Source organism: Ictidomys tridecemlineatus, chromosome 6 (genome assembly GCF_052094955.1).
Source record: "Ictidomys tridecemlineatus isolate mIctTri1 chromosome 6, mIctTri1.hap1, whole genome shotgun sequence".
Taxonomy (NCBI): Eukaryota; Metazoa; Chordata; class Mammalia; order Rodentia; family Sciuridae; genus Ictidomys; species Ictidomys tridecemlineatus.
Window position 1 is genome coordinate 66942422 of NC_135482.1, and position 22771 is coordinate 66965192.

General features: G+C 38.0%; 1 long non-coding RNA gene across 7 annotated transcripts in view; it reads left to right on the forward strand.

Moving 5' to 3' along the window:
* Positions 1-22771, forward strand: part of LOC144364855 (uncharacterized) — a 121449-nt gene that overhangs the window by 69970 nt on the left and 28708 nt on the right. For 3 of the 7 annotated variants that reach the window (XR_013422950.1, XR_013422948.1, XR_013422951.1), the window contains exons 3-4: positions 2368-2441; positions 21863-21937. The exons of 3 other annotated variants lie outside the window; for them this stretch is intronic. This is a non-coding gene — a long non-coding RNA (uncharacterized LOC144364855). The remainder of the gene's footprint in view (positions 1-2367; positions 2442-21862; positions 21938-22771) is intronic. One more of the 7 variants, XR_013422949.1, reaches the window with a different exon arrangement.

The following is a 22771-nucleotide window of genomic DNA, read 5'->3' on the forward strand; positions in this document are numbered from 1 at the left end:
ATATCCTAAGAGACAGGTACTATTGTTTAATCCCCATTTTAGAGGTGAGAAAATTGAGGCCAAAGGAGATAAAGTAATTCATCCTAAACACGACCAGTGAGCAACAGGGCCAGGTTTCACACTGAGCATTCTGAGTCCAGAGCTTTTTCTTCTTGACGGCTCCTGTCTGTGGAGGGTCTTTACTTCCAGGTCTCCTCTGATTCTGTAATTGAAAACACAATAAAAAGGATCTTAAAATTTTTTATATTCTGAAAAGCGTCATGGAGGGTTGGGGTCAGCACTGGGAACTTTAAGAGCTGTTGACAGGCCTGCAGCTCACATACATGATGTGAGGATTGTCATAGAAACCCTGCCTCCCCTCCTCCTCATGCTGATCTTTCTGCTTCACGTGTCATGATTGCATTTTGATTCTTGTTTTTGTTCCTTACAGAGTAATCTGCTTGAAGCACAATGTGAAATCACTTCTCTGAAAACGACTTGGGCATTTCACAAAAAACAAAAAAAAGAGTGTCCCTCTCTAGGTCGTGATATTAGGTTTATTCTTCCCACAGTGTTCTTTCATAGCTGAATTTATTCTTCAAATGCACTTCCAGCTGCTTTATGTGCACAGATTATGGTTCAAATCCCCTCTTGTTAGAACTGATAGGATCATGAAATTCAATGGAGAAGAACCATGAAGTTCACAAAAACAGCAGAAAAGACAGTGGCAGGGAACAGTACTTAAACAAAATATAATGACTTTCTGGAGACCCTTTTGATCACTTTTATATAGGATGTTTGGAAATTTCTTGAGTCCTACAGCAGGATCTGCTCTAATTTGTAAACCAAATTATGGGCTAATAAGTCCCAATTTAGATTGGCAGAGGTCCTGTCCTTGTTTGTGGAATGTAACCTATATTTATAATTTATTCTCCATCCAATTCCAAAGAGCATTCGATCGGCTACTTCACACTTAAGCATTGATGAGATAAAGGTTTTGTGATCAACCTGAAAATAATTGTCTAAATCCTCAAGTTGATCTTCCTAATAGGAGGCAATCTCTATTTATGGAGATCTCAAGTGTCTATGTTTCTTCCTTCCCTTTTAAAGAATCCCTCCTTTTAGTGTAGTTGGTAAATGGGGGTCATGTGCTTCTTCTAGCCTTATCAGTGACAGCCATTCTCTGCATCATGTGATGGACACTGCAGCTTCCTGTGGGCTGCTTCTCTTTTTCCTGCCATCAGGATTGGGATGGGGGTGAGATGGGCCAGGCAGCTAAGGAACAAAGTGTAAGGAGGCATTTCTTCTGAGGTTGAGTTTCTTCTGAGGCTGATCTGCACTAGCCTTTATCCTGAGACCCACCATATTCTGAAATCATTCCCCATGGTAAGATGGGGTCTGAACTTTATCAGTTTGGTGGCACTTGGTGGCATTTTGTATACACAGTGACAAAGAGCATAAAGTCTGGAGCTGTACCTGCTACTTTATTTCTTTGTACCTCAGTTTCTTCATTTGTAAAAGGGATACTAAAAATATAACCCACCTTGCAGAATTGTTCTGAGTTAATGCAGGTAAGCCACAAAGAGCATCCCTGGCACCTAGTGAACACTCTCTCAGTCCCAACTTTGTCTCTTGTTATCATTTCTAGCTCCAGTCTCATATACCTCCTGCAGCAGCACCACCCAAAGTCGTTGAGATGCATAAAATTTTATGAGACGATTGGAGAAAACCAAGTGGAATTTTAAAATGGGGAATTTAAAACTGCCAAACAAAATCAGATTTTCCCAAGACTCAAGGAAAAAGCCTGCCAGGGATTAAAGGACACAGTTCACTCCCTGACCTTCCTGTCTCCTTGAGGTTCTGTCTTCTCTCAAAGCACCGCTGCTTTAAGTTCTTTGGTTTCCCTATCTTCTCCTGCCTCCTATTTTGCAGAAAATTTATTTTTTCCTCAGAGAACTCTCCCTTCTCAATTCATCCTGCTTTCTCAATCGAATATTTCCCCAGACTGAACTTTCTAGTCCAGAATAATAACTTGGACCATTGGTAGCACGGGTCCCTGTCGGGCACGGGCAGTTCTTCATGTCTTCTGTAAAGTCTTCTTGCCAAATATGCCTCTCTAAGAAATATTTGCTGGCTGTGTCCCTACCTGTCTTTTCTCCTCCCATTAATACTACACTGATTTCTGGTTGGAAGAGTCACTCCTTACCTATGCTTAGCTAAGAAACTGGGTAAGATTCTCTCTTCCCTGGAGAATAAGCCTATTCTACATCCCTGGCTTTGGTGATTGGTTCGGAGTGAAGCTCAACATAGCCGATCACAAACAATGTGACAAATAAGCCAAAAGAAGACAATTGCTGGGGCTTCTGGTAACAGTGGTTTCTTTTGCAGGAGATTCCCGAAGTGATTTTTTATTTGCATAATCTTCCTCCCTACTGGACCTTTGTGAGGAATAGTGTAGTCCTGTAAGTACTACATCTGTCTTGGAGCCAGGAGAGCACATCCTGCTAGAGGATAGTGTTGCATCAAAGAAACAAGATCACAGACACACAGACTTAAACACACACACACACACACACACACACACACACACACACACACACACACACGGGTGGGGGAAGAGTTGGTAGGGAGGGAGAAAGAGAGAGAGAGAGAGATCCCCTTGAGTTCTAGATGAAGCTGTGTCTGAGCCTCCCTGGACAGTTTAATTCTGTGAGACAATAAGTTTCCTTGATGGTTTAAGCTGGTTTGAATCTGTTTTCTATTGTTTAGGACACAGTGTCCTAATGGTAGTGTCTGTGTTTTCTAATAGTCCAACTAAGAACTGAGTGTCACAGTCACTCTCTCACCAAATATACTTCTCCAGAAAGGAAAATTTCAACTCTTAAATGCAATAATCTCGCTATCGTTTTTAAGAAGTATGAAAAATATTGTTCCAAGTGCCCCGTAGTCTGTGAGGCACTGTTGCCCACAGAAACATTTGCCTCTTGATATTATTTATTTACTTACTTAATTTTTCAAATTTTATTTTATTTTTTTTACACAAATGAAGCACAAATTTTCATTTCTGTGGTTGTACCTGGTGTAGAGTCACACCATTCGTGCAATCATACCTGTACATAGAGTAGTACATCTCATTCCACCACCATCCCCCGACCCAATGGAATATTATTTAGCCTTAAAGGAGAATGAAATTATGGCATTTACAGGTAAATGAATGGAGTTGGTTAATATCATGCTAAGCAAAGTAAGACAATCCCCCAAAAAACAAAGGCCAAATGTTTTCTCTGATAAGTGGATGTTGATCCATAATGGCGGGGCGGGGTGGGGGGGTGAGGGAGGCAAGGGAAGAATGGAGGCCTCTAGATATTATTGTATACAGCTGTATTAGTACATCATATTTACCAACATCTCAACTCTCTTCAGATGCATATGAAATAAGAAATTGAGCCATTACTAAACCACACACTGACTTCTTAATGACTGTTTCTTAAACTCCACGGAAGTTAAAATTTCAGAATTATAACTTGTAAAGTCCTGATTGCTTTCCCTACAAGGTCATCCTTTTCCCTAATTTTTATTTGGGGAGGCTGAACGGAGGATGTATTTTTGCTTTTAAATACTTTTAGTTACATTTTTAGAGTTTTAGCTGAAATAAGATTTCATTACATGGCCTGAAAATTTGTGGATTCGGGTTGATCAGATCTTTTTTCATTTACTAGCCATGTTAATCGTCTTCTGTTCTCTTAATATTCAGGCTAAAGAAAAGAGATAGGAATTTTCCCTTGACACAAAATCTGAAATTCTTCCTTCTACCGTCTCTGTAGTCTGAATTGCTTACTCTTTAGGATAAGACTGCAGTCTGAGGACATATTTAGTTTCCCTGTAGAGAGAGAGCCTTAGGAACAAATGAGAGATCTGAGATAAAAATAACTCTCCAAGTGCCATATTTCCCACCTATTTTCCACTCATTATTTGGAAGGATGTGCCTTTCTCACATCAATGGAAAGGTCCTACTAGAAGAAAGGCTTTTGTCTGAACGTTATGGGAAATGTTATAAAAAGCAAACACATTCACAATCAAACCAATTTGCAATGTTCTTACACATTACCTATAAATAAAGTGGCAATGTAATGTATTGTACTAACCAAGGTGCTTTTGAGGGTGATAAGAAAACTCTTCATAAGTACATAAAACTCTGAAGCAGGCCAAGAAGAATCAACAAGAATTGAATTTATCCTCTCACCCCAAAAAACTAAGCAGTCAAATAAAACATATTAAACAACAGTTTTCAAGACAGAAGACATCAGATGACAAGGGGCAGGTGTCTCTGAGAGGTGGGAAACAAATAGGTGGACCCTACAATTATCCCATATTACTGCCTGGATACCGCCTGGAGAGTTTCTAGTCCCAACACAGGGAAGGGTCATAGGTGGTCTCCTTGAGAAGAGAAGGCACTGCTGGGAGTTCAGGGCAAGGAGCTCAAGTTCACAGGACAGAGTACTGAGGAGCAAGAGGAGGAGGAGGAGGAGGGAGAGGAGGGGGAGGGGGAGGAGGATGGGGGGGAGAATGCTGTGGAGATCTTTAGTACATCCTTCTTGAGTTTCCACCTGACTACTGATCAGTTCATGTAGGCAAGGAAACAATCACCCGTGTAGAGCAGTCAGGAGACTTTTGCCTCAGTAGTGGAACAAAATATTTTTTTTTCTGGTTCCACCTAACAAAACAGCTTAAAAGTGAGATTCAAAAGGCTCAAACTGTTTCAAGAACTTTACTTCTGTCCCAAAACAAAGTTCAAGAATTTTTAGAGGAATACAAAAATATCCAGCACTCAACAAGATAATATTCAAGGTACAACACTCAATGGAAACTTGTTACCACACAAAGAAAAAGAAAGCTGTCAGCCATGAAGAGGAAAAAATCAATCTAGTGAAGTAAAGCCAGAACAGATATAGAACCAGTAGACAGAGGCATTAAAATAGTTAACTAATGGTTTCCATATCCTCAAGACACTTAGAGGCAAGATTTGACACTTTATTTAGAAGGATAAAAAGACTCCAACCAAGTTACAGGGATGAAACCTACAGTGTCTGATGTAAAACATATTAAATAACATTAACATCATCTTAGACACTGCAGAAGAAAAGATTAGTGACTTAAAGAACACAGAAATATAACTCTCCAAAATTAAACACAGAGAGAAAAGAGATGGAAAGAAAATGAACAGAGAAACATTAAGCTGTGGAAAAACTTCTGGAAAAACTTCAAGTGCCTAATAGAAATGTAACTGAAGTTCCCAAATGATAGGGATAAAAAGAAAATTTAAAGAAACAAAAAATTCCCAAATTTAATGGAAACTATGACCCCAATTCTAAGAACTGCAACAAATCCAATATATAAGAGACACCACAATCCATTTGCTTATAAATGACAATAAAAAGAAAATCTTATAAGTATTCAGAGATTAAAAAAAACACTAAGTGTAAAGGATAAGGATAAGATGACAATGACTTCTCAATAGAAATTATGTGCACTAGAAGGCCCTCGAGCAGCATCTTTAAAGTACCAAAAGAGGGGAGGTCAGCCTGAAATTCTACACCCAAATAAAAATTTTAAGAAAATGAAGGAGACTTACAAAAGCTGAGAGAACTTATCACAAGTAGACATATACTACATGAAATGTTAAAGGAAGTCCTCTAAGCAGGACAAAAATGGCATGAGATGGAAATCTGGATCAACTAAAGGAGTAAAGGAGCACCCAAAATAGTAACTGTAAAGGTAAAATAGAAAAATTTCTTCTTATTATTTAAATCTCATTAAAGATGGTTGATTTTTAGTGCAAAATTAATAGCAATGTATTGTAGGGTTAATATAATATATGAACAACTAAAATGCATGGCAATGTTAGCACAAAGGTTGAAAAGAATTGGAAGATAGAAGAAATGGAAGCATAGTGTCCTAACATTCTTGTCCTGACTATGAAGTGGTATAAAGTTACTTGAAGTTAGACAGTATTACATTAAAAATATGTCAAACGTAAATAAACTACTAAAAATAACCATGCTCTGTTATAGCTAACAAGTCAAGATAAATTGGTATAAAAATACTGAACATAAAATAAGTCAGAAAAAGAGAAAAGGGGCATGAAGAACAGATGGACAGAGAACAAATAGCAAAGTAGTAGATTTAATTCCAAAAACATCAATAATCATATTAAATGTTAATGGTCTTAATACCACAGTTAACAATATTAATTGATTGTCAGATTGGGTAGAAAAAGCAAAATCCAACTATATACATTCCCTGCAAGACTCACTTTAAACATAAAGACAAATAGGTTAAAAGTGAAAGAAGAGGTCATGCCTCTTGGGATTTGCAGAGGTTTCTCTAGGGCAAGTAGGTCATCTGTCCCCACAAAATCCCGGAGTTATGGAATATTGCCCATTCTTTGAACTAAATGAGGAGAATCCAGGTGCTCCATCAGTCTGAAGCTACTGGTCCCAAGCATTTTGGATAAGGGACGCTGGCTGAACCTGTATATCTTCCATGGAAGTGGATAGTTCCATGTAAGGAATAAAGAGGATAAATAGATTCAGATTTGTATCAAGTAAGGAGACAAAATTATTCCTGAGGTTTTTTTTTTTTTTGTTGTTGTTGTTGTTGTTGTTGTTGTTGTTGCTCAAGGATGGAATCAAGGGATGCTTAATCACTGAGCCACATCTCTAGTCCTTTTTTATCTTTTATTTTGAGACAGGATCTTGCTAATTTGCTTAGGGACTCACTAAGTTGCTGAGGCTGGCCTAGAACTCACAATCCTCTTGCCTTAGCTTCCTGAGTCCCTGGGATTACAGGCATGCACCACAGTGCTCTGCTCGTGAGGGGATACATCACCATCTCACACTGGATGTAAAGGATGATATGAAGGTAGTGAAGGCATTTGTTGAAGGAGAAGGATTACTATGTACAACTGACCAGTTTATCATTTTGGTGTTTAAGAAAGCTCATTGGAGTTTTTGGCACAAACACCATAGTAGTGTTCTCTAGAAGGTAGAGCTTTCTGTAAGGGGTCTGAAATGTGTTAACTAAGTAGAAATTTAGCCATTCTTCCTCCCAACCCTTCCCTCCCTTTTTAACCTTATAGACTTGAAACAAGATGATTTTTTTCTTTGTTAGGTCTTTTGATCAGATATTTTTGGTGAAGCAATAACATTGATTTTGAAATGAAATAAACTGTGAACCTGTGGATCAGTCACATTTATGAAACTCAAGACTTAAGAATAGTGGTCTCTATGTTAATATATGCATTTTACTATAATCTAGATAAAAGATAAATCTTCTAACTTTTAGCTACTTAGCCTATGTTATCTGAATATTATTCTCAGTCACAAATGCTATCCCTGCATTCTGAGGAATGGCAGATAATATAAGTAACCAAATATGATACACTTTCTACTTCCCACATCACATTTTCCTTGGGTCGAGGAGTCGAGGAGAGAACCTTTTATGGAGCATACTCTGGTACCTACACTACTTTTCCAGTTCACAATAAAATAACTGTCTGAATTTTATGCAAATGTAAAAAATTGAGAAATGCAAAGTTTTTTTTGCCTGGTTTCTTAAAGTCATCTCTGCTTAGATTCTTTGTTTTAGAGTCTAAGCTTTCTGTGACAAGCAGGTGGCTACATTTTGGACTAAGACTGCTAAGCTAAATTCCCACAGTGGCAGGGAGATAGGGTTGCTGTGTTTCTTGATTTGTATGTTTTTAAGAGAGATGGCTCTCAGGGCCTTGAGAAAAACATTTCTAGGTTGCGAGGCTGGCACAAACCTTACCTAGCCTCTGTAAAACATCTCGGCAAGCATCTTTATCTAGACACATATTCATACATTCATATGTCAAAGGTAGATAGGACGATCACACACAAACATTGGGTTTGTCATGAAAATGCTCTAAATAAGAAAGGGGATGTGAAACTTATTTTCTTTTTGGCAACAAAGACAGTTCTCAGTGTTTTTTGTTTGTTTTTTGGTTTTTCCCTTATAGTATCCAGGTACCAGGCTAGAGGATATCACTGCAGAGAACAAAGGAGGCTGACTGTACCCAAACTAAGTGTAAGTCTGCAGCAGTCCAGCTGCAGCAAAATAACCGGGGGGTGACGAGCAACTTGTGTGCATTGATATAGCAGGAGTGGGAGCCGTTTATTGCAGGACAGGAGTGGTATATATACATTCCACACAGCTTATCTTAATTAACATAAAATAGATACAAGCAGTCAACCAATAAGGAATCTCCACACTTAATGTCTCGCTGGCGTTACTTCACAAACCATTCCCTCTGGCAAAATGCCAGGCGCCATCCAGACTTGTTTACAGACCCTAACACAAGTCCCCTCCTGGAAACCAGCATGACATTATACAAGGTCCCCTTCTTAAGTACCTAGGTGATTTCCTGAAGAGGAGTTAGGGAGGAGAAGGAAATTTGAAGGTCTGAGCATTTATCCTGATGATGTTCAGTTTCTTTAAGAGACTGATGAAGTATTAAATAGAACTGAATTTACCAGATTGGCTAAATCATCTTTTCTCTTGCTATCCAGTGGAGTAGGAATTCATGGGAATAAACCAGATCAATTATGAGAAACATAGAAGTTACACTTTCTTTGCCACTTTGTGTCAAATGCACAGATCTATGTTGCTGCTGGACAACTTTCTATTTCACTTGTGCCAATAATTTTCATTTACATAACTGGCCACAGCTTGGTTTATTTGTGGGAAAACCAAACGAGATTTAAAAAGCACAAGCTTTTTTTAATGCAGAATGAGTCACCATATCTGATAAATGCATGACCAAACGATGAAATAAATATACATGCTTGGGGCTAAAATCAAGCCTTTAATACTGTTGATCTAGTTTAATAACAAAAGGTTAAAGTTTTTGTTTGCCATTTTGTTTTTTCAAATCTCTTCTTCCTCCACCACAAACAAACAAAAAAACCATCACATTGTCATCTCTCTTACACTATCAGAGAAGGAGAGAAAATATAACAGTTAAATCTTTGCTCAACAAATCAGATTTCAAAACTGGGAGCCTCTCTTTACCCTTAATGTCTATGATTCACAACAAAAAGGCATGTTGGCTAAGTTAAACAGTAGAGAAAATAATGATTAAATAAAATAGAACTTTACAAAGGAAGACATGGTTTTTGAACTAGTAATAAAAAAAGAAGGGCCCTTGGCCAATGCCTTTGGTGCTATTATTTCTAGCTTCCCATTAAGCATGATGCACTGTGGAGATTCGGTTTGCCTGTAAAGCATCCCAGCTGCAAGGGACTCACACTAATGGACTTTTCAGCTCCTTTGGTTGGGTCCCAAATGCGTGATACTGGATATAGCTGAACTTTTCCAAAGAACTGGGTTTCCAAACTTATTTTCCTTTTAAAGGCAATGAATCCAGTTTCCTGGGAAGTCCAGAATAAATTGAACTGAAATGTCTGGGACTTTTATGTTAAGGAAAAAAAAAAAAAAGAGCAACTGGGTTGTATGCACACAGCTTCTTTTAGACCAAGTAATTTCACAACTATTTAGAGAAAAGGTAGAGGTCATGTGGAGGCTTGGGGTATCTACTCTTAGGAAACAGTCTTTGGTGTTTCCTGATTTGTTCAGAAATAGGAAATGAATTTAAATTTACATACAAAGCTTCTTCCATTCAAGTACTTTGAGAAATCATAGAAAATGAACATTATTTTGATAAGCTTTACACTAAAAAAATCCCACTGCCCAACTCAAACTCATGGATAAATCCAGAGACTGCTTTATCAAATTGTTTTGGTTCTTGGGAGCAAGGATATTATTTTTAAAAAGCTGAACATTTCCCATCAAGAAATATCTCACAACTTTGAGCATTATAAAAAATTTCCATTTTCTCTTCTGCTTAATTTGGAAAGTATTCACTAATTAAAGTTTTTTTATTGTTATTGTTTTATTTTGTTTTTGCTGCACTGTATAATTAAGGGGATATATCCCACCACAAACTGCCTAAATACTAGAATAAGTTCAACACATATTTTGTTTCTGGAGTGTATCTGGAACAGTGAAAGTTTTCTTTCTCTCTCTTCTTCCTCCTCCTCCTCTCTCCTGTAATAAAGGATCAGAGGGTCTGGACAGAATTTAAAAGTAACTCCTAGAGTGTGCTGGGAACTCAGTGGGAAACTCAATATTCATTGATGGTAGACCATGCTTTGTTGGAACCTAGGTAAGAAAAGAAACATTTAAGCAAAACACTTAAAATACAAATAAAAACTACATGGCTAATGTTCCTTTGATTACTTTTCTCAAAGAACATTTCGATTTCATTTTAAATTCTGCTTTTAGAGGACTAGAACTCACTACTGTTATTATTCAAAATCCAACCTATTAACTCTGAAAAGGGCCTTAAATTTTTTAACTGGGTAAGGAGACATTCCACACTAAATTTTTAATCATTACAAATCCACTCCAGAGAAATTTAAGACTTAAAATAGGGGAGTGGCAGAAGAGAAGGATAGAAATCAGATTTGAGACATATCATAAAAGCACATCTTGGATGTGGTCGCACTCACCTGTAGTCCCAGCGGAGCCCTAAGAAACTCTGAGAGACCCTGTCTCTAAATAATAATAACAATCATCATCATCATCATCACATATATGAATATATATAATTTAGGATATATATTATTTAGGGCTGGGGATGTGGCTCGGTGGTAATCGCCCCTGGGTTCAAATCTTGTGAAAAAAAAGAAATAAGCCCAACTTACAAACATTAAGTTCCATGATAGAAGCTTTAGTCAATGTGCAAAGAATAGTCATCAGATGTTTGCAATGAGCAAAAGAGGAATGGGATATAGGTAGAGCCTGGATTTTGGAGACTTCAAGTCCTTAGTATTAGTACTAGGTTTAACCAGATGCATGGAAAGCATCTGGTCTACCATGAATCTCAGTCTGTCCTAAGGTCACCTCTCCCAGCTTGTTAGGGTATCCTCACTGTTTCCAAGCACGTAGAACTCATGCCCTTGCTAACACCCTGAACTTGACCTCACTCCTTGGAACACAATAGGATTTTTATTCGTGAATCTTCCCATTTCTTTAAATCAGTGAGCCTCACCTCCTCCAAAGAGCATTCTTATTCCCTAACACATAGCCCACAGTGATCTCTTTCTGGGGAAGACTCCAGTAACTCAGCTGGGTCATTCCCATAGTGCATATCACAAACTGTCTTGCAGTATGAGCTTCTTCTTGCATTTATATTGTCCCTGGAATCAATGGGTTGCAAAGTCCTTGAGTAAAGGGAGTAGGGCTTGCATGAATTGAAGGCAACCCTCGCCCCACTGTCATGTTCCATGTGATACCTCGGCTTGATGGATGTAACATGTACATACATTAACTGTTCCCCTCTTTACTCCCACCTACATGTTATGTCAGTCTCTTCACTGTAGTCAGAAACCAAAGACAAAAATTTTAGCCTTTTTATTTCTTCCTACATCCCATATTATCTGCAACAGATGGTTTTAATTGTCCCTAAAGAATATAATAATTTAATACAAAGGAATAAATGGCAATACTGGTTTTTTTTTTTCAGTTCCTCCCACAAAGTGGTGGAGTCTATTTCTCTGTTCCTTGAATCTTGGCTTAGCCGTATGATTTTCTTGGCTAATGGGACATTAGCAAGCCTGGCATAAGCTGAAGGCTGACAAGTGCTTGTGCATGGGACTTGTTCTCTCTCTCTTTTTTAAATTTCTTATTTGTTCTAATTAGTTATACATGACAGTAGAATGCACCTATATACTTTGATATATCATACATAGATGGGATATAATTTCTCATTTTTCTGAGTGTACATTTTGTAGAATCACATGGGTCACACAGTCACATACATACATAAAGTAATAATGTCTGTTTCATTCTACTATCTTTCTTATCGGGACTTGTTCTCTTACTGCTTTTGGAACTCAGTTGCCATGTGGAAAAGCCCAGATAGACCCTGAAGACAGGTGACCCAGTCTCTGTGTTCCTCTAACCTACTACCAGATACCAGATAAGTGAGGCTATCGAGGATCATCTTCCCTCCTAGGCAGTCCCCAGTCGACTGCAATGGTCTGGGTGAGCCCAGCAGAGACCAGTATAGGAACTTGTGGGAAGCCGTTCTGGCACGTGATTGGGCACCTCCCTGCCTGGGTGTGAGGTGCTCCGGCCAAGCTGTGTCAGAACTAATCCCCACCCTTTTTAGGTGCGAGAGCCCGTCCGTTTTGGGGTGAGACTGACCATTGACCCTGAGACCAATCACTGACCCTGACTTTGGAATGCTGTCCCCCTCGATCTTCATTGGATGGAATTTTCCCCTGAATTTCTGTTCCCCAATAAAAGGCCACTCTCTGGCATGCCCTGCCTCTCTCTCCTGCTAGTCTCTTGTGTAAACCTCGCTACCCCGACTGGGTGGTTCGAGGGCAGGAGCCAGAGGGGGGGGGCCGTCTCAGACCTGGTCAAAGAAAAAGGTAAATTGAGTTTATGTGTGTTTATTTTGATCTCACTAGTTAACTTCTATGCTTAGAACCTCTAGTATGAAGCTAGCGTGCTGGCCGCGTGGTTGAGGAACTGTTTAACATCACCCAGCCCAAATTACTCAATACAGAATCATGAGCTAATAGGTGGTTACAGTCATGCTCCATGTAATGATGTTTCAGTCAATGATGAGCTACCTATATGATAGTGGTACTATAAGATTATGGTGTCTAGTGACATCATAGCCATCTTAGTTTGTGTAAGTCTACTCTGTTCTATTTATCTGAGGTGTGTCTCAGCAGTGGGGCACTTGCCTAGCATATGTGACCCTAGGTTCAAACCCCAGCATCATAATATATAAATAAATAAAGTGCCAAAACAATTTGTCCTTGAGAATGTTTAACTAATAAAGTGGTAAAATTGGGGCCGGGGTTGTGGCTCAGTGGTAGAGCCTTTGCCTAGCATGTGTGAGGCCCTGAATTTGATTCTCAGCACCACATATAAACAAATAAAATAAAGGTCTACTGATAACTAAAAAAATATTTAAAAAGAAAAAAAAATTAAAAATTGGTGAAACTGGGATTAAGATTCAAGAAGCCTGGAATTTTTTTTTTTTCTTTTTCAAGACAGGGTCTTACTATGTTGCTCAGGGTCATTTCAAACCGATGAGCTCAAGTAAGCCTCCTGCCCTCAACCTCCTGAATAGCTCAAGAAACCTGGATTCTTAACCAAGAGCTCACATTCTTAACAAAACACTCTATAAGTACTGCTTTGTTTATTTTAACTGTAATTTGTAAGCTGTGAAGCTAAAAGGAAAAGGTGTAATCATTACACTACTTTCACATTGAGTACCATCATCTTCTACTTCCTAATATTTTAAATCACTACCAATTTTCTCTGTATGTGTGTGAAACTTAAGCCACAGTAGGGATTAGTGGGTTTTTACGGGTATGAAACCCTTGTAAATATTAGCATATTGGAGAAAAGTGTCTCTTCTGTTCCAGAAGAATTATATTAGAATCCCAAAGCATGGGATTAAGGAAGTTTGCAGATCCACACAACACTTACAGAGACCTGAACTTTACAGACTCCCCTCATAACTCAATTCCCTAAGTGAATCCAATGAATTTACATATTTCAAGTGCTCTATATGGTATAAAGTGCTATACAAATGTTAATTGTTTATTTTGCTAAATTAATTTTTCAGAACTGTCAACACTATTAGAAAAAAAAGGGTAGGGCTGTAAAGCTAATGGAAACTATGCTTTATTACTGATGCTATTATGAAGTTCTGCTTTTTATAAAGCAAAGCATCATGGGAATATGTTTAGGCACCATTGGTACCTATGATTGCGTGGTGACCGTCTAACAACTCTATTTGAATGACAGACTGCACACTCCAGTCAGTCGCAGAGCTCATCTCATAGCCTAATGAGTGAAGTCTATTTGCACTGGAGATTATATTGCTCCTTTTAAAGCTTACACAGAAAGTTTGTTGCTGTGCATAAACGTTCACTGACTACAGGTTGAAGATAATTCCCATAATCTAATATTTAAAGTCTGACAATGACTTGTTTTAAGGTTCTCTAAAAAGATGAGATGATAAAATAATCAAGATGATAAAAATAATCAAGGGGTGTTTGGGTACTCTTAACAAGTCATTTAGCTTTCTAAGTCCCGGTTTCCTTCTTTGCAAAATTAGCATCATAGGATGTTGGGAGATAAGGACACATGTAAACAAGGATGTCGCTACAACAGAGCATATATTTATTAGTAGTAGATTCACTTTTCTTGTTGAAAAATATGAACTACAACATTCTTCCAACACAGTAAGTTCAAAACCTGGGCCTCCAAGCCAGTGGTTCCCGAAAGGTCTCTTTACTATCTGTTTGCAACCCAAGTGGAAGGAAGTAAATGTTATATGGCGAACAATTTGTCTCTGTCTTTACAATGCTTCCTTTACCCCTTTTCTTTCCTCTGTGTTTAGACATTACAGTCATATCTCCAGACATCATTAATATTTTACTACCACAAATAGTGCTCTGTAACTGTCTTCCCCTGACCTTTATTTTCCTTTGTTCATAAAAATGTGCTGAAAGATGAGCCACTCCTGGCCTAATGGGCGACACTCTGATGGTTTTCTCAGAAATGAGAAGAGAGAACAGTCCTTGGTGAAGTCTCTACTTGCACTGGAGATCAGACTGCTCCTTTTAAAGCTTACACAGAAAGTTTGTTGCTGTGCATAAACGTTCTCTGACTACAGATTGAAGACAAGTCCCATAATCCAATATTGAAAGTCTGGCAATGAACTCCTTATTTTAAAGTTCTCTAAAACGGTGAGCTTACATAAAATAATCAAGTCCAATAATACACGAGGGAGGGAAAAAAGCCCTGGTAATTTGAGAAAGTTCATTTATGCTACGTTCCTTTTGAGGGGAAGAGACCCCCAGAAACCCTCCTACTTTTCCTTAGTGAAAGTAATGGCAACAGTTTCACTGTGGCTTGGACTCGTGACAGCCCTGCAGGCACAGCTGCATTGGTCAGATTCCCATCACTGTGACAAAGTACCTGCCATAGAGCAACTCAAAGAAGGAAACCTCTGATTTCCGAGGTTTGGGTCTACGGTTACTTGGTCTTGTTGCTTTGGGCCTGCAGCAGGTGGCACCTTGTGGAGCAAAGCTGCTCACCTCATGGCCCCCAGAAAGCAAAGAGTGGGAAGAGGAAGGGCTGAGATCTCAGGGTTCCTTTCAAAGCAGATCCCCAGTGAACTCACTTCTTTTCACCAGACCCCACGAGCTCTAACAGCACCATCATCTATGGACCAAAGCCTTTAACACATGAGACTTTGGGACATTGAAGATCCAAACCATAACTACACTCTCCTCCCTTCCTCAGTGGTCTCACAAGGGCATTAGATTGTCATACAAGACCATCTATGAGTTTGTCAGATTTTAAAGAGAGGCACTTGGGACTCAGCCCAGCATTGTCTGACTCTAAAGATCTGTGGTTCCTCTTTGACATTACCTCCTAAAGTCCTCTTTCCCTAGGAGAATCCCCCCACGCAGCGGTTTTCCAGGGCCAATCTTGGGCAGTACTATGATGTCTTCAATTTTCTGTTCCTCTTCTTTCATTTCTTTGATCTCTGCCTCTAGTCCTCTCTGTGCCCATGCCCACATTTAGACTTTTCACATATAGCCTCAGGCAAAATTTGCTTCCTGGATCTTGCCAGGAAGAAGGGCAGTGCTCTCAAATTGCTTTCCTGCAGAATTAATCCTTTATGGTCACAAAAGTTGAAGACCAACAAGAGCTCAATGTGTCATTTTTTCATGGGTTTGTTTGGACTTTTAAACAAGAGGCAGAATAATTGTAGAATTTAAGCAGTGGGAAGTAGGACAGAGCATTCGGACAGAAGACCCTTGCTAGCATACATCAGCCCCTGCAGGGCTGCTGTGACATGGGGAAGGGTGCTGGCCTGGTTGACTGGCAAGGCCTGCTTTGACCATGGCTGCAGGGTATAGATACTCTGCTCTTCAGACTTTGGCTGGAGTAGAGACTTGAGCTAGCTAAACCTCAAGACTGGTTTGATGGATGTGCAGAGAGAACTTAGTTGGAGGATTCCTACTTTAAAAAGAATTGCTTCTATTGTCGCAGATCTGAGAACTTGGGTTGGCTTGAGAGGGGAAAAAAAGGCATTTCCCAACTGTATCCAGCCATCTAAGTGACCAGACATGGAATATTAGTGGGTAACAGATGCTGAGGTGGCTGTGAAGACTGTGACTCTAAAATGAATTAGGATGGGTAACCATAGCACAGTTTGTTAGATTTTTAAGAATCAGGACCCTGGGAGAGAGAGAATAGCAGGCTCATGCGCAGACCATCAGAGGGCACTTCTCAGTGCTTATAATGCTGTTCTCTGTATCCCTACTTTCCCACACCCCAGATTCTCCCTACTAATGCGAAGAAGTTCAGAGATTTGTGCAGCCTTCTCCCTGGAGATAAAAGACCCTGGGAATGATTCATGCCTCCTTACCTCGGTTTTTGCAGGCTGCTTTCTGCTTATAGCATTTTCCAAAGTAATGAGAAACAGCCGCATCTCATTCCCTTTCCAGTGTTATGCCTAAACTTGGGGGCTTATTTTATTCTTTACCTGTGGATAGGGCTCAATGATATCCCAATATTTTTTCAGATATATAAAAATAGAGCTTTATGATTTCAGATAGATCTCTATAGTGACAAATGCAAGAAAATAAATTAGAGAGATGGAAAATAATGTTCAGAGAGAAACTGCATTCTGGTCAGAAGGGTCCCCATTTTAAGAGCATGGGAACAGATAGATTTCACCTAGGTCTACAATAGAAAAGAAAAAAAAAAACAGGCAATGCCAGTCCCCTACCTCTATATTTGCTAAACCCTTAAAGTACACAATGTTTTTTTGAAGACAACTGTGAAATATTTGAGGTACAAATATAAACACAGGAGAAAACAACAAAATAATGATATTTCTGCTGAAGTCTCTTGAGATGCAGAAAATAATTTCATTTTTTTAAGATTATTTCTTGAGAAAAATCCAGTTGGATCATAAAATGAGAGGGAGAAAAAAAGAGAGATAAAAATAGATATATGTATATAGAGAGAATTATTTGACTATATTGAGGTTAAGGAGAAAATTAGGCATTAAAGACGTTACTGGCATTCTGACTTGCTAAAATAGAATACCAGATACACAATCTCATATGGAATATATTAAACATAATGCAGAGAACTTGCAAAATGGAATTGGAAGACAGTGAAGCTCAATATAAACCAATATCTGGTTATTCACAGAGAATTGTAGAACCAAGTCCACAGGTTTTTAAAATGTGTAAGATCATAATGAACCAAGGATGCCAAGAATCAAAATCATAATGAACAAAGAATGGTGTCCTGAGGACTAGGCAGGAGGCAGGATATATTTTCTCCAGGCATTACTAGTATATATGTGTGTATGTGTGTGTGTATATATATATATATATATATATATAATTAATATATATAACTATATTTATATAATTATATTTATATTATAAAATTATATTTATATATATACAAAATTAATTCATCCATTCACTAATTGTGGAAAGTAATGTTACAGATAAGGCTAAATTCTTTTTTTCCCTATTATCTCCAAATCTTGGTGTCCTCTGCATAGGAAATTTGTGTGTATTCTTGAATATATTAAATTATGCATTTATAAACATTTATTATCTATAGAAAATATGAACTATTTTTTGATGAATATACATTTTTTTTAAAAACACAAATGATAACATTCTCTATGCACAGTTCTGCAACTGCTTTTTTCCATCAACAATACATCTTCAAGATTCATGTCAGTGTGCTGGGTGCTGTGGTGCACACCTGTAACTCCAGTGACTTGGGAGTCTAAAGCAGGAGGATTCCAAGTTCAAAGTCAGCCTCAGCAACTTAGCAAGGCCCTGAGCAACTTAGCCATACCTTGTCTCAATATAAGAAATAAAAAGAGCTGAAGATGTGGCTTGGTGGCAATGCACCCCTGGGTTCAGTCCCCAGTATCAAAAAAAAGTGCATATGTTTTCCTTATATAGCTACACCTGATATTACACACATAAGCAGCAGTTACTACTTTTAGCTGGCTATGGGAATACACATTTACCCACATTCTCTACTTACAGATGATACTATCAAATGTTTAATTTTTTGCCCATCTTATGGGTTAAAAAAAATGGCATGTTGTTGTTTTAATTTTTATTTTCTTGATTTCTAATGGAGCCAAGCATTGTTTTCCATATGCTTAATCACCTATTTGCATATTCCTTCCGTAAATTGCCTGCTTGGACTTTTTGGATCCATTTTGATTTTGAATTATTTGCATTTCCTCTCATTTTTAGAAAATTTTATTCATCTATTCTAGAAATCAATGGTTTATCCATTATATGTGTTGATGTATCTTCTACTAGTCTTCCACTTAAGAAAACTATTTTTTAAATCATTTGTTGTATAAAAGTTTTAATTTTGAAGAAGTCAACTTCTCTTATGACTTTTTAAGAAAAAGTCCTAAGAAGGACCTAACTACTCAAAACACATGTATTTTCATTTATTTGTTCTGCATACTTTTAAACCTTACCTCTAGAGCTTTAATCCAGTTGGAATTTATTTTGTAACCAGTGTGAAATAGAGATACACCTTATTTCTTCATATCGATGGTTACACAGCTCACCAGCCTGCCAACTTGAAATGCCACCTTTAGCATATCCAAATTTTCATGTATATGTAGATTTTTTTTCATTTCAAACATCTACTTGTCTAATTCCTGATGTAATACTACATTGTTTAAGTTACTGTACCTTATAATAAAATTTGATATTGGAAAATAATGACCCAGAATATGTTCTTCATTTCCTAAATAACCTTGATCCTTGCTCTGTCTTTACTCTTCTATATGAATTTTAACTTGATTTGCCTCATTGTATAAAAAAGTAATAGGGATTTTAATTAGGACTGCATCAAATTACAGATTAATTTGTGAAGAATTGAATGTTTACAAATAGTGAATCTTCTCATTCACAATCTGAAATATTTCTCAGTAATATTTTATGAATTTCTCTAAAAGGGTCTTCTACATTTTGGTAGATTCACTTGTTCTACTTTTTGATTTTGTTATTGCTGTGAATGGCAAACTTTTCAATTACTTTTTAGTAGGTATACCTATAGGAAACAGTAGTACCGTTCAAATCATTTTTTAAAATATGTCAAGAACTCTTACTCTTCAATGTTGATTAAAAAAATCTTTAAAGCTTTAAAAGAGTGAACAAGAATACACACAGTTTTGTTTGTTTGTTTCTTTTTCATCAAGATGTCTGGTCTACTCTCACCCATGCTTAGATAACCTGAAGTTACCTATTGTTCTAACTATTTCACATGCAGCATCTGCTGTTCCTCTTACCCTCCCCACCCACAAAAGATTTCTGACTTTTAAATCAAATAAGGCACAATAGATACTAATCTCAAATGCTCTAACCTTAAATGTAGATTTTTTTTTAAAAAAAGAGACCAGTAAATTTGCATGGATAAATTTTTGTGCAAGACAGTTACTGTGAAACATATAAAAATGTATGGTGTACTGCAGCAGCCCTTAGGAATTACAGTAGGGCTAGCAGTGAATATATTCTCGAGAAGTTCAGTGGCCAAAACTTCAGTAAGACCTAGCACTCAAGGAACAAGCACTACATTCTGGAAACACGTATTATATTATTTAATCCTTAGAAAACCTCTATGCTGGAAGTGTTATTATCATTCCCATTTTAGAGATGAATCCTCTGTGTGTAAGAGTGTATAATAAAGAATTTGGCTGCCTTTGTCCCCTATTCCTGGCAGGGGGCCTCTAGTGCCAGAAGAATCTTTATTATTCTTTGTGTACCCCTCAGCTCCTGGCAGGCACCTACATATTACTTTTTTTATAATTGTGTATAGGAAATGACAGTGTCTTTCAAATCTTTTTTCATAACAGAAATGTTTTTTGTCAAGATAAATGTTTTCTGTTTTACATTAGATAGCTTATGTTATATTTACATTATCATTAGACAGACCAATCATGATTAGATGGTTGGGACTTGAGCCATGTGATGTTAGTTCAACCTTCAGAGAAGGGAGATGGATTGGAAATTGAGTTAAATAACATTCATTGCCAGTGATTTGGTCAGTCAAGCCCATACAATGAAAGTTCAATAAAAACTGCCCACAAAAATTTGGGTGAGGGACTGGGGATATAGCTCAGATGGTGGAGTGCTTGCCTCACATGCACAAGGCCCTGGGTTAAATTCCCCCCCCACACACACACACATCAACAACAACAACAACAAAATTAGAGTGAGCTTCTCTGGTTGGCAAAAGTGAGTGCTACCACACATTATGGGTTGGAGGAGGCAATACATCTGGGAGATCAGGACTGGAAGCTTAGTGTCCGGGACATTCCAAGGACGTCTCCCTATATGCCTCTCTCTTTGGCCTGTTCTGACTGTATCTCTCTTTTACAAAATCACAATTGTAAATGCAGTGTTTCCTTGAGATCTATGAATCATTCTAGTAATTATTGAACAGTTGGGGGTTCATCATGGGGACTCCTGAATTTGTAGTCAGCTGATCAGAAGTGAGGGTAGCCCTAGGGATCTCAAATTTGCAGCTAGTGTCTCAAAGTGAAGGCATTCAAGCGGAGGACTCAGCTTGAACTTATGAGGTTTGAATGGGTAGTTACTATCTCAGTCATGGCAAGAAGACCACTCTTTTTTTCTTTGTTCTTTTGAGTTACACATGACAGTAGAATGTATTTTGACACATCATATACATGGAGTAAAACTTCCTATTTTTGTGGTTATACATGATGTGGAGTTACACTGGTTGTATATTCATACATGAACATAAGAAAGTTATGTCCTATTTATTCTACTTTCTCATTCCCATTCCCCCACTGTTCCCCCCACTCTACCCTGTCCAATTGGGTGAACCCCTCACTGCCCCCCAGCTTATTGTGAGTCAGTATTTGCATATCAGAGAGAACATTCAGCCTTTGTTTTTTGAGGATTGGCTTATTTCACTTAGCATGATAGTCTCCAGTTCCATCTATTTACTAGCAAATGCCATAATTTCATTTTTATTTATGGCTGAGTAATACTCAATTGTGTGTATGTACCACATTTTCTTTATCCATTCATCTGTTGAAGGGCACCTAGGTTGGTTCCATAGCTTAGCTATTGTGATTTGAGCCTCTATGAACTTTGATGTGGCCGTGTCATGATAGTATGCTGATTTTAAGTTTGAGGAGTGGGATTACTGGATCAAATGTTGGTTTCATTCCAAGTTTTCTGAGGAATCTTCATACTGCTTTCCAGAGCAGTTGCTCCCATTTGCAGTCCCACCAGCAATGTATTAGTGCACATTTTCCCCCACATCAAATTAAATTTATGTTACTTGTATTCTTGATAATTTCCATTCTCACTGGAGTGAGATGAAATCTCAGTGTAGTTTTAATTTGCATTTCTCTAATTGCTTAGTGATGTTGAACATTTTTTCATATAATTTGTTGACTGATCGTATTTCTTCTGTTAAGTGGGAAAGAATACTCATTTGCAAAGCATATGACCACTCTTTAATTTATCTTTCTTAAGATTTGGTATTTTTATGTTTTGTATTTAGATGGGGATAAAATGAAACTCCCTTCAGTAACTATTTTCCATTTTCTCTGGTGGATATAACCATGTATGCATGCTGGGATGAATAAGGGAGAAACTCTCTATATGTGATCAGTAAATCTAGGCCAAGGGATATATTTTCTTCTTAACATCAGATATGTGACAAAGAAAACCAGGCATCCAGGATGCTGAAGAGCTGGGTTAAGAATCTTCAGAAAGAAAACTCCCAGGTAAGGATTCTGTGATCCCTCTCAAATCATGTTCATCTTGTGCTTTAAGTAATAGACAGTTAAGCACAGATTGTGTAAAATGCAATTAAAATGGAGAAGTGTGTCAATTTTATAATCACTGGTTCAGGAAAATATGCCTTCTCGTTTCAGAACCATAAGATTTTTCACACCATGCAGCAATAATTATACACGTTAAACTTTTCTTTACATTAATAGTTTAATTGAACAGTGTTCTGCATTTCATCTACACTAAGCTCCAATCTGCCTGTTTGCCTCCACATGAATAGCAGTTCTACCTTCAACACAAGATCCCTCCCAGAGTATTTTCCTACTCACAGAGTTCCAAAGTTATAGTCACTCCACATGTGGTCCTATGAAAGGAATTCTGAAGATCTGAAAAAATTTTCCCTTCTTAGCCAAGTGCAAGTTTCTCAAAAGTATCATGCCTCTGGACATTTGAGTTCCTGAGCAGGGTGGGCATTCTCATCCATTTCCCTGAGAGATGAAATAGCACAGATGCCTGGTCTTAAAGAAGCTGCAGCAGAGCTGTCTCGTTTTCTGTAGCAGGGAAAGCAGAGGTGATTTCTGTTGAAAGTTGCAGGGGTCACAACTGGTCTCTGCCCCATTCTTAATGGAGGGTGGTTTTATGGAATATCCTTGAGCTGTGGCCACCATGCTCATAGGGAGGAAGCAACAAATAAAGAAAAATCCGTCATGATTCTGGGGGATAGAGAGACCAGCATGTCAGCAGGGCCACATTTCCTTCGAAGGCTTGAGAATCTTTTCTCAACTCTTCCAGGCATTCGCTGACTGTGGTTGACTCACTCCAAATTC